Raw genomic sequence first — 10697 nt, forward strand, 5'->3', positions numbered from 1 at the left:
TCGTGTCACTAAAATTGAGTAAACCAGGAAAAATAATGCGTAGATATTAGACTCAGAGTGGATTTTTCCTATTTCCCCCCCAGGTTGTAAACACATCATCATCTTGTCCGTTGTGCGCCATTTTTCATGCATCCATCATGTGGCTCTGTGTCGTATCTCTCACACAAGAGTGCCCTTTGAATGACTTTCACAGGGGGGGGGGTCTTGTATGTCTTCCTGGAGTTGTTATGATAGCCCCCCTCCCCGAGCTACAAATAAGTCCCTATTTTCAAGCTTTTTAGTCACTCCGCCTCCGTTGACTTGTGCCTATTTTGACCGTTTCTAGGTTTCAACTGTTGAATGTTGCGCTGAGGGCGCCTTATAACCTTTTTTTTTTTTTTTTTTGCCAAATCTTGATGCTCCTCCCACCATCTTGGCCTGCATTCTAGTATAGTGTGACTCTCACACTGAAAATGATCTTGTTGATATTCAATAGGTTTTTTTTAATATGTTCTGCATTGCTTTTTGGTCACATTTGATCGCCTCTAATCTCCTCTAAAGTCACGGGTACAGTCGAGATTCGTGTAAAAGTAGAATTGATCATATGCTGCTAGTTTGTGTGAGTATTTTCGGTCTGACAAGGTACAATGAGACTCAAACGCACACTTTGTAGTGAAGGTCACACTAAATGAAAAACCTAACAAGTGCCCGCTAAGAATGTTTTATTTACCCCCGTTTCCTGCTGAAGCACTTTTTTTTTACACACCGTTTGTAAGCTGTCAAGCTGTGTTTCCATCCAAAGCCCAGCCTTACAGGGTCCAACATGTCCTCATCTTATTTGCTGTCACATGCTATTATTTTCGTTATTATTATCAACCTTTTGTTTTCCTTTGCTGTGACATATCTTTTTTTTTTTTTTCACGTCTTTGTATACATTTTTGCATGTCTTATTTTTCTTGCTTCCCCCCTCTCTGAACAATCGTCCACGCCTGCTGACAGGCACTGGGAGCTAGCTGCTAGAGAGAGAAAGAGCGAGCGAGCATAGGAGAGAATGGGAGAGAGAGAGAGAGGTGGACTGGAGGCTGGTTCTTCGTCTGCTGTTCCTTCAGTATCGTAATCGTCCTGTTGCAAAAGATTATTTTGAAAATGGATAGAAAAAAAAAATAATCTAAGTTTTGTAAATGATTCTTCACTGTCTGGTGGAGAGAGAGTAAAGATTATCAGAATATACTTTGTACACATGTCTAATCTTGTAAAAAACAACAACAAATAATGCTAAAGAATATGTTTTAAATCAGAAACCAGATATATTCTGTTAGACTATACTGTATGTGTTTTGTTTTTTTTACAGACAACAACCACGTTACCAGTGTTTCTTTTTAATGGTTTTAGTAACTCAGTATTTTATAGGTAATAAATGATGGAACTGTACTAGTACTGAGTTTCAATGTGTTTTTTTTTTTATCTTACCAAAGTGCAAACAAAGACAAGTCAGCATCTCCTCAAGGCACAGTAATAGAGGAATACAAGTTAGGTACACTTTACAGTAGCCCGTGAACAGCTTTTCTAGCAGTATAGTATCTATAGTCAATTATTGTCTGAATCGGGGGTCCCCAAAATACGGCCCGCCAGCGTCCAAAATCCGGTCCACGGAAAGTCCCAAGTTAAAATTTTATTTAATTTATTTTTATTATTATTATTTTTTTATCTGTACATTCTAATCCATTTTCTACCGCTTGTTACTCTCGGTGCCTCCTTGTCGCTCAGGCAAATTATATTGTCTACAAATGCATTTTCCCATCGATAACGTGACATCATCGCGCTCGGAATATATATATATATATATATACTGTATATGTGTATATATATATGTATAAACACTACCGTTCAAAAGTTTGGGGTCACCCAAACAATTTTGTGGAATAGCCTTCATTTCTAAGAACAGATAGATAGACTGTCGAGTTTAAGATGAAAGTTCTCTTTTTCTGGCCATTTTGAGCGTTTAATTGCCCCCACAAATGTGATGCTCCAGAAACTCAATCTGCTCAAAGGAAGGTCAGTTTTGTAGCTTCTGTAATGAGCTAAACTGTTTTCAGATGTGTGAACATGATTACACAAGGGTTTTCTAATCATCAATTAGCCTTCTGAGCCAATGAGCAAACACATTGTACCATTAGAACACTGGAGTGATAGTTGCTGGAAATGGGCCTCTATACACCTATGTAGATATTGCACCGAAAACCAGACATTTGCAGCTAGAATAGTAATTTACCACATTAGCAATGTATAGAGTGTATGTTTTTAAAGTTAAGACTAGTTTAAAGTTATCTTCATTGAAAAGTACAGTACTTTTCCTTAAAAAATAAGGACATTTCAATGTGACCCCAAACTTTTGAACGGTAGTATATATATATGTATGTATGTATGTATGTATGTATGCATACATATATATGTATGTGTATATATATATATATATATATATATATGTATACATACATATATATATATACATATGTATGTATATATATATATATATACATATATATATATATGTATACATACATATATATATATATATGTATATATATACACACATACATATATATATGTAGACATACATATATATATGTATATATATGTGTGTGTATGTACATATATATATATATACTGTATATATATATATGTATGTGTATATATATATATATATATATGTGTGTGTGTATATATATATATATATGTGTATATATATATATATATATGTATATGTGTGTATATATATATATATATATGTATATGCATATGTGTGTATATATTTATACATATATATATGTATATATATATATATATATATATATATATATATATATATATATATATATATATATATATATCTGCGATGAGGTGGCGACTTGTCCAGGGTGTACCCCGCCTACCGCCCGAATGCAGCTGAGATAGGCTCCAGCGACCCCCCGCAACCCCAAAAGGGACAAGCGGTAGAAAATGGATGGATGGATATATATATATATATATATATATATATATATATATATATATATATATATATATATATATATATATATATATATATATATATATATATATATATATATATATATATATATATATATATATAGTGATTTAGGGCTATATAAATAAACATTGATTGATTGATTGATTGATATATATATATATATATATATATTGATATATACATACATATAGTCTGGCCCCCGGCCAGATTTTTCTATCCCATTGCGGCCCCCAAGTCAAAAAGTTTGGGGACCCCCGGTCTGAATGCATGGATTGACTCATTTTCAGTGGCTAGTGACTCTACAAGCTGTATACCAAGGCTATTTAGTGTCCTCCTCAAATTCCGTTCAAAACTAGGAAGACATTTTTGAAGAACATTCCTAAAAAAACACAAAAGCAGATGCTTGCATCGACATTTTAACCTTGCAAGCAAACATACAACACGGGTCCAAACTTGTGATTTCAATAACTGAGGTGTTCAGTTTGTTTATTTATTTCAAACATGCATACGATACAATGTAATGCATCACATATTTCCAGTTGTTTCAATACAGCATGTCCGAAAAGGAGTCGGAAGTAGCAGAGCTTATTTAATCCTACCCCTTTTCATATAGCAATTTTATCCTATTTCCTTGTTCTCTTGAGGCGTTCTTCAAGGCTCACGTTTAAGTCCTCTCCTTTTTGACTGCTACACTTTTCTTTCTTTTTAAGTTCCGTAAGTAAGATGTTGCTGTAGCTTCTTTACGTCAGATGCAGTCAATTGAGTAGTCAACTTCTTAAGTTACCAGAGTCAACTTTATTGGCCAAATATGTTTAACACTCAAGGAATTTGACTCGGTGTACTCTGTACTGTACAATGTAAGAAATAAATAAAGTAAAGCATCAACAAGTGCGTAAATAGCTAATATGTGCAAGGCTAATAAGAAGTGGTGAACAGAGCAACATGTGGATGAAGTGAACATGAGGTAGTACATTTACAGTCACGGATGACTTCCAGGGTTATTTTACAGCAACAGGTCTGACACTGACTGTTCAGAGTGATAGCATGGGAGAATAATCTGTTCTTGTGGCGGGTTGTTTGACGTGCAGTGATTTGTAACGCCTGCCGGAGGGGAGAAGTTTGATACAGATGGGATTTATGGCTCTTTAAAGGGAGCCGGATCTTGAGGAGCCCTTCCTTTAAAAAAGAGCCGTTCAAAAGACCAGCTCGTTTTTACATTTTCTTTTTAAGTAACTCGTTTTCATTTAAAAATGTACTCATGGCAGTAGTAAGATAAACGTTTGGTCAACAATTTAAAATGTAGACACTGAATAATTTTGAAATAATGATAAACAAAATCGTATTTGGCTTTTCCTAAACATTCCACAAGATGGCGCCCTTTCTCCATCTTTGACAGTGACGCTTTTCCTTGATTGTTGTCACCCTCGCTGCAGTGCACCCAAAAGCCAAGTTTCCATTGACTTTTGTTCATTTTGTTTACTTTCCCAGTTGCTAATATGTATTTTGAATTCAAAGTACAGTGGCTGAAAGGTTCCAGTAGTAAAACTCCTCCCCTAAGTTAACTGCCGGCGTGAGTGCGTGCGCATTTCACTTGAGCCTTCTGTGGACGACAAGGTCGGTGATGTCATTTCTCCTTCAATAAATAAGTCTGAGCTTGATTCTGATTCTGAGAGGGCAGCGTGGGCACCTCGCGTAAAGAACGGCTCCCAAACGAACAATTTACAACTGCGACTCGGTTCTCATCGTTCGCTTCAAAAGACTCGACTCGTTCGCGAACGTCACATTCTTCAAAACCTGTAACTCTGACGAAATAAATAGACCAACATCATTTGTCTACTGTGGAGGACGCTGGTTCATATAAGAATACTGTGGTGATGCTATATAGCAATATTAAAAAGCCACAAAGAGAATATAACTTTCTGGACATTGTTGCATTGACCAGCATTCCTCCAATGGGGAATTCAAATTGCTAGTCTCTCCCAGATTCTTTTTATGGCACATAAGCTGATGTTTATATTCAATCAACAGGCAGTAATTGGTATTTTGTGGTTTATTCTCCAAGCTTAGAGGACAAACGTGAGACCAATCTAGCACCCCAGCGTTCCCCAGCCCGGTCCAGATCGGTCTACCAAAACCACGGAACTCCTGTCTACTTCCTCCTTCTCCTGCCCCCCCCGCCCCCCCACCTGCTGTTTCCCCAGTCTAGCTGTGCTCCTTATCTTAGGAATGTAATGGCAGTCTCAACAAAGACAGCGCTCTGCCTCTCTACTCAAGGACACTCGAATGCAAGCACTTTGTACCACACGAGACATTAGCTGATGAAAATATGACTATAGGAGTTTAGAAAGAAGTAACACTTAAATATGGATATGATTCTGATCTGCTTCCATCAACATGTGGACCCCAAAATAATTTAGTTGAATATCACTGATGTACACTGACTACTCTACTTTGTCATTATTTTGTTGGTGTTCTTAATGACAGACAAATGTAAGTTTTAACAGAAATAGATTATCAAGTGACACAAAAGGGCCAAATATATATCTGGTTGACTATGACTTATGGGGGTATTTTAAAAGATGTCAGTGGATAATGGCAAAAAGCAAGCATTTGCTGATCCTCATTATGCGTATACGTCCTTTTTGGAGATAACACTAACAACACCAGTTGTATTTATGAAACCCATGACAACCACAGCGGAAACCAATGTCAATTTTCAGTGAGCGTATGGCACACTCACTGGCTGTATTGACACTGTCATTTTGACGGGTTACAAAAAGTTATTACATTTGACCTGCAAATAAAACCAATCATTGGCAAAAATAATAGTATTTTCTTTAAACCAACAGGAATATTAAACGTGCAGCTCTGGTCAATGATCAAGATAGGAAATAGGACAACAACATTTTGGCGCTGGAATCCACAAATTCCCAGACTTTTGAATTAAAGATTAAAGTACCAATGATTGTCACATGCAGTGGGCAGCAGCGGCGCCGCGCCCGGGAATCATTTTGGTGATTTAACCCCCAACTCCAACCCTTTGTTGCTGAGTGCCAAGCAGGGAGGTTATGGGTCCCATTTTTATAGTCTTTGGTATGACTCGGCTGGGATTTGAACTCCAACCTACCGATCTCAGGGCGGACACAATTTTTCCTTTGCGGCATTTAACACAAGCGCTTTCTGCTAAAATGCTGTTTGGCGCTTTGCCGTGAAAGGACACAGCAGCTGTATCAGTCACATGTGTTTCTCTTAAAGTGACACACACATTGAGGGACACAGTATCACTCCTTGTGTCTCATGATGCATCAATGACTCCGTATCACTTGACCCATTCCTACTGTACGTCGAAATAAGGACAACATTCAACATTTTCCTTGGCATGAACACTATTTGGGTTGTTTGGGCCCATAACCACTGAAGGGGAGTTTAGTGTTCAAGCCACTTATAAAATCCAACCTTAGCAATATTAAAACGCCACAAAGAAAGTCCGACATCCTCTGAAGATGTTTCTACTCCATATAGAGCGGGCTGCGTTTAGGTTATCGTTTTGTTTCTCTCCCTTGTCCGTTTGGAGCGGACTGCCCCTTTAATCATCAGTGGACTCCATTTTGGCAGCCTTGTAATGAAACTGCTGCTTGTGATAAAATGGAGGGAAGTTCAGCTTCCTACTGCTGAGCTGCACTGTTGACCGCAGGAGGCACCTTCTTCACCGCTGACCGTTCATGCTGTGTGTGTGTGTGTGTGTGTGTGTGTGTGTGTGTGTGTGTGTGTGTGTGTGTGTGTGTGTGTGTGTGTGTGTGTGTGTGTGTGTGTGTGTGTGTGTGTGTGTGTGTGTGTGTGTGTGTGTGTGTGTGTGTGTGTGTGTGAGAGTGTCTTTTTTTGGATTCCACAGTGTCTGTTGGTAATGAAGTATTTGCTGACAGTGAGTGAGTGTGTGTATGTGGTTTGATAGAGATCCTGTTTAGTGGAGAGAGCCTCAGTCAGGGGTTTGGCCTCCTCAGTTTCTCCCAAAGGAACAACATCAGCATGACATCAGCACTTGCTCAAATTATCCTCTCTCTCTTTGTAACACACACACGCACATTCTTGTATTTGTTACTTTCTTGAGTCCTCCAAAAAATGGCTACCTCTCTAGGACCACCCTTTCTCGATATATAAAGATTTGTAATTACAACAATACTATTATATACATACTATGCAAATATAAAAAAAGTGTGTTGTGAAAATGAGTTGGAATTTCACAAGAAAAAAGGTCACAATTTCACAAGAAAAACTTAGAAATTTTGGCAGTATTATTGAAGTTAATTATATTTATATAGCACTTTTCTCTAGTGACTCAAAGCGCTTTACATAGTGAAACCCAATATCTAAGTTGCATTTAAACCAGTGTGAGTGGCACTGGGAGCATGTGGGTTAAGTGTCTTGCCCAGGGACACAACGGCAGTGACTAGGATGGTAGAAGCGGGAATCGAACCAAGTTGCTGGCACGGCCACTCTACCAACCGAGCTATGCCGCCCCAATTATAATAAAAGTCGTAATTTTACTCGACGCAAGTCAAGATTTTACAAGAAAAAACTGAACATTTGTGCAATATTATGACAAAAGTTGGAATTTTACTCAATAACAGTCGCAATTTCACAAGAAAAGCTTAACATTTTGGCAATTTTATGAAAAGAGTCGTATTTTTACTTGACAAAAGTCACTATTTTATAAGAAAACTTTAACCTTTTGGTAGAGATGCAGATAAATGCTTTAAAATTTAATATCGGAAATTATCGGTATTGTTTTTTTAATTATCGGTATTGTTTTTTTAATTTTTTATTGTTTTTTTGTTTTTATTAAATCAACATAAAAACACAAGATACACTTACAATTAGTGCACCAACCCAAAAAACTTCCCTCCCCCATTTACACTCTTTCACACTCATTCACACAAAAGTGTTGTTTCTTTCTTTTATTAATATTCTGGTTCCTACATTATATATCAATATAGATCAATACAGTCTGCAAGGGATACAGTCCGTAAGCACACATGATTGTGCGTGCTGCTGGTCCACTAATAGTACTAACCTTTAACAGTTAATTTTACTAATTTTCATTAATTACTAGTTTCTATGTAGCTGTTTTTATATTGTTTTACTTTCTTTTTTATTCAAGAAAATGTTTTTAATTTCCATCCATCCATCTTCAACCGCTTATCCGGAATCGGGTCGCGGGGACAACAGCTCCAGCAGAGACCCCCAGACTTCCCTCTCCAGAGCAACATTAGCGACTTCCTCCTGGGGAATCCCAAAGCGTTCCCAGGCCAGAGAGGAGATGTAATCCCCCCATCTGGTCCTTGGCCTGCCGCGGGGCCTCCTCCCAGTGGGACGTGCAACGAGGACCTCCCTAGGGAGACGCTAGTGAGGCATCCGCACGAGATGCCCGAACGACCTAAGCTGGCTCCTTTCCAAGCGAAGGAGCAGCGGCTCTACTCCGAGTCTCTCTCGGGTGACTGAACTTCTCACCCTATCTCCAAGGGAGATGCCAGCCACCCTTCTGAGGAAACTGATTTCGGCCGCTTGTATCCGAGATCTTATTCTTTCGGTCATTACCCACTTAAAATATTGAATCCAACCAAATTAACTTTTAAGTTGCTACTAAACAAACTCCAAATAGTATGCCTTTTCAAATTGCTACTTATTACAACATTCTTAGTGCAAAACAAATATTACACTCAGTTTCACAGTGCATAACTTTCCTTTCTTTTAGTTACCGAACAATGTACCTTAGCTTTAGCTTATTTTCAGAACATAACCATAAGAGCATTTACTCATCATACCTAAACCTCAGGTCACATTTCTTTCTTTTTTTTTCTCTTTTTTTTTTTTTCTCTGAACCTAAGTACACACAAAGTCATTCAAATGTCTTGGACGCTGTACCACACGTCCCGACCGTGTAGTGGTTTGTGAGCTCTCAGTGTTTTGAGATACTGGGTCGAGTCTCGTCTCCGTTTGGGGTTGTTCTGAACTGTCCGGTTGCATATCCACAGCTTTTCTCAGATGGCGACGATTTCTTCTGAGAACACTGCCTGTGTCCAGCTCCACTGCATAGGATCTGTTACCCAGTGGAGTGCTCACTGTAGCCTTTCTCCATAAGGTGTTCGTATCAAAAGGCTGCACTCGCACAACCTCACCTGGTTTCAAAAAGTCCATGTCCTTGGCAGTTAGGTTGTAGTATTTTGATTGTCTCTGTTGGTTCTTCATAAGTCCTGACCCATTGTTGGTCACTTTTGGCTCGAGTAGGCTGTCTCTGATCGGTAGAAGGGTCCTTGTTCTCCTGCTTAAGAGTCTTTGTGCAGGGCTCGTATCCAAACCTTGGGTTGGGGTGTTGCGATGATCCAAAATGGCTAGATAAGGGTCCTGTCCAGCCAGTTTTGCCTTCCTCATCAGTCGTTTGGCCGTTTTAACAGCTGATTCCGCTTTGCCATTACTTTGCGGATAGCCAGGAGAGGAAGTTTTGTGCATAAATTCTCATTTGCGACTGAAATTTGCAAACTCTGCAGAACTAAATTGAGGTCCGCTGTCTGAAAAAATAACGTCCGGAATGCCTTGTCGTGCCAAGTGAGCTTTCAGCTTTCGAATGACTGTGCTTGACTTTGTATCTGGCAAGTAGTCCACCTCCCAGAAATTGGAGTAGTAGTCCACAGTCACTAGATACTCTTTGTTGTCAAAAGTAAACAAGTCTGTTCCAACTTTAGCCCTTGGTCTGGTAGTGATCTCATGTGGCTGTAGTGTCTCTCTTTCTTGTTTTGTGTCCATAGATCGACATGTGTCACATTTAACAACATGCTTTTTGATATGGTCGTTCATACCGTGCCAATACACGCAGTCTCTTGCCCTCCTGAGGCATCCCTCTGTTCCCAGGTGAGAAGAGTGAATCCGCTGAGTGATGTCCTTTCGGAGCGAGTTTGGAATCACGACTCTCTCTCCCCTGAAAACCAGTCCATTTTGGGTGCTCAGTTCATCCTGTAACGAGTAAAAGTTAGTTATTTCAACAGGTACACATTTTTTATCTTTTGGCCATCCTTGTTGGATAGTTTTGATCAATGTTCGTAGTTCTGGATCTGATTCTGTTGCTGTGCGTATATTGTCCATTCTTTCAGCTGAGATTGGCACATAATCAACCATGTTGACACATTCGACCTCCAACTCAGTCTGACTTTTGTTGGCGTTTTGCAGGTAGGCCCTACTCAAAGTGTCAGCGAGTAGCATGTCACGTCCAGGCATATACGTGATGTTCAGATCATACTTCTGTAGTCTGAGAAGCATGCGTTGCAGTCTTTTAGGAGCGTTTATCAGTGGTTTTTTGATGATTGTCTCTAGAGGCTTGTGGTCAGATTGCACTCTGACTAGACGACCATATGTGTATTGGTGAAACTTTTCCATGCCGAACACGATAGCCAAACATTCTTTTTCAATTTGTGCATAGCCTCTTTCTGTCATCGTCAAAGCCCGACTTGCATATGCCACTGGTTTATCTCCTTGTGTTAGAGCTGCTCCTAGTCCGGTTTCACTTGCATCGCATTGTAACGTCAACTCTTGTTCCGGGCTGTAGTATTTCAATACTGGAACTTGTGTTATCTTGTCTTTGATTCTTCTGAATGCATTTTCCTGCACATCTGTCCATTCCCATAGACTCTCTTTG

At 39.1% G+C, this 10697-nt stretch overlaps 1 protein-coding gene across 1 annotated transcript in view; it reads left to right on the forward strand.

The window, feature by feature from the left end:
* Positions 1-1410, forward strand: part of tnrc18 (trinucleotide repeat containing 18) — a 101670-nt gene extending 100260 nt beyond the window's left edge. Inside the window, 1 exon segment of the mRNA XM_062036784.1 lies at positions 1-1410. This exon segment is cut by the window's left edge and continues 890 nt beyond it. The gene's annotated coding sequence lies outside the window, so the exon portion shown is untranslated.
* Positions 1411-10697: the final 9287 nt, after the last annotated feature.

This window comes from Entelurus aequoreus, linkage group LG25 (assembly GCF_033978785.1).
Source record: "Entelurus aequoreus isolate RoL-2023_Sb linkage group LG25, RoL_Eaeq_v1.1, whole genome shotgun sequence".
Lineage (NCBI taxonomy): Eukaryota > Metazoa > Chordata > Actinopteri > Syngnathiformes > Syngnathidae > Entelurus > Entelurus aequoreus.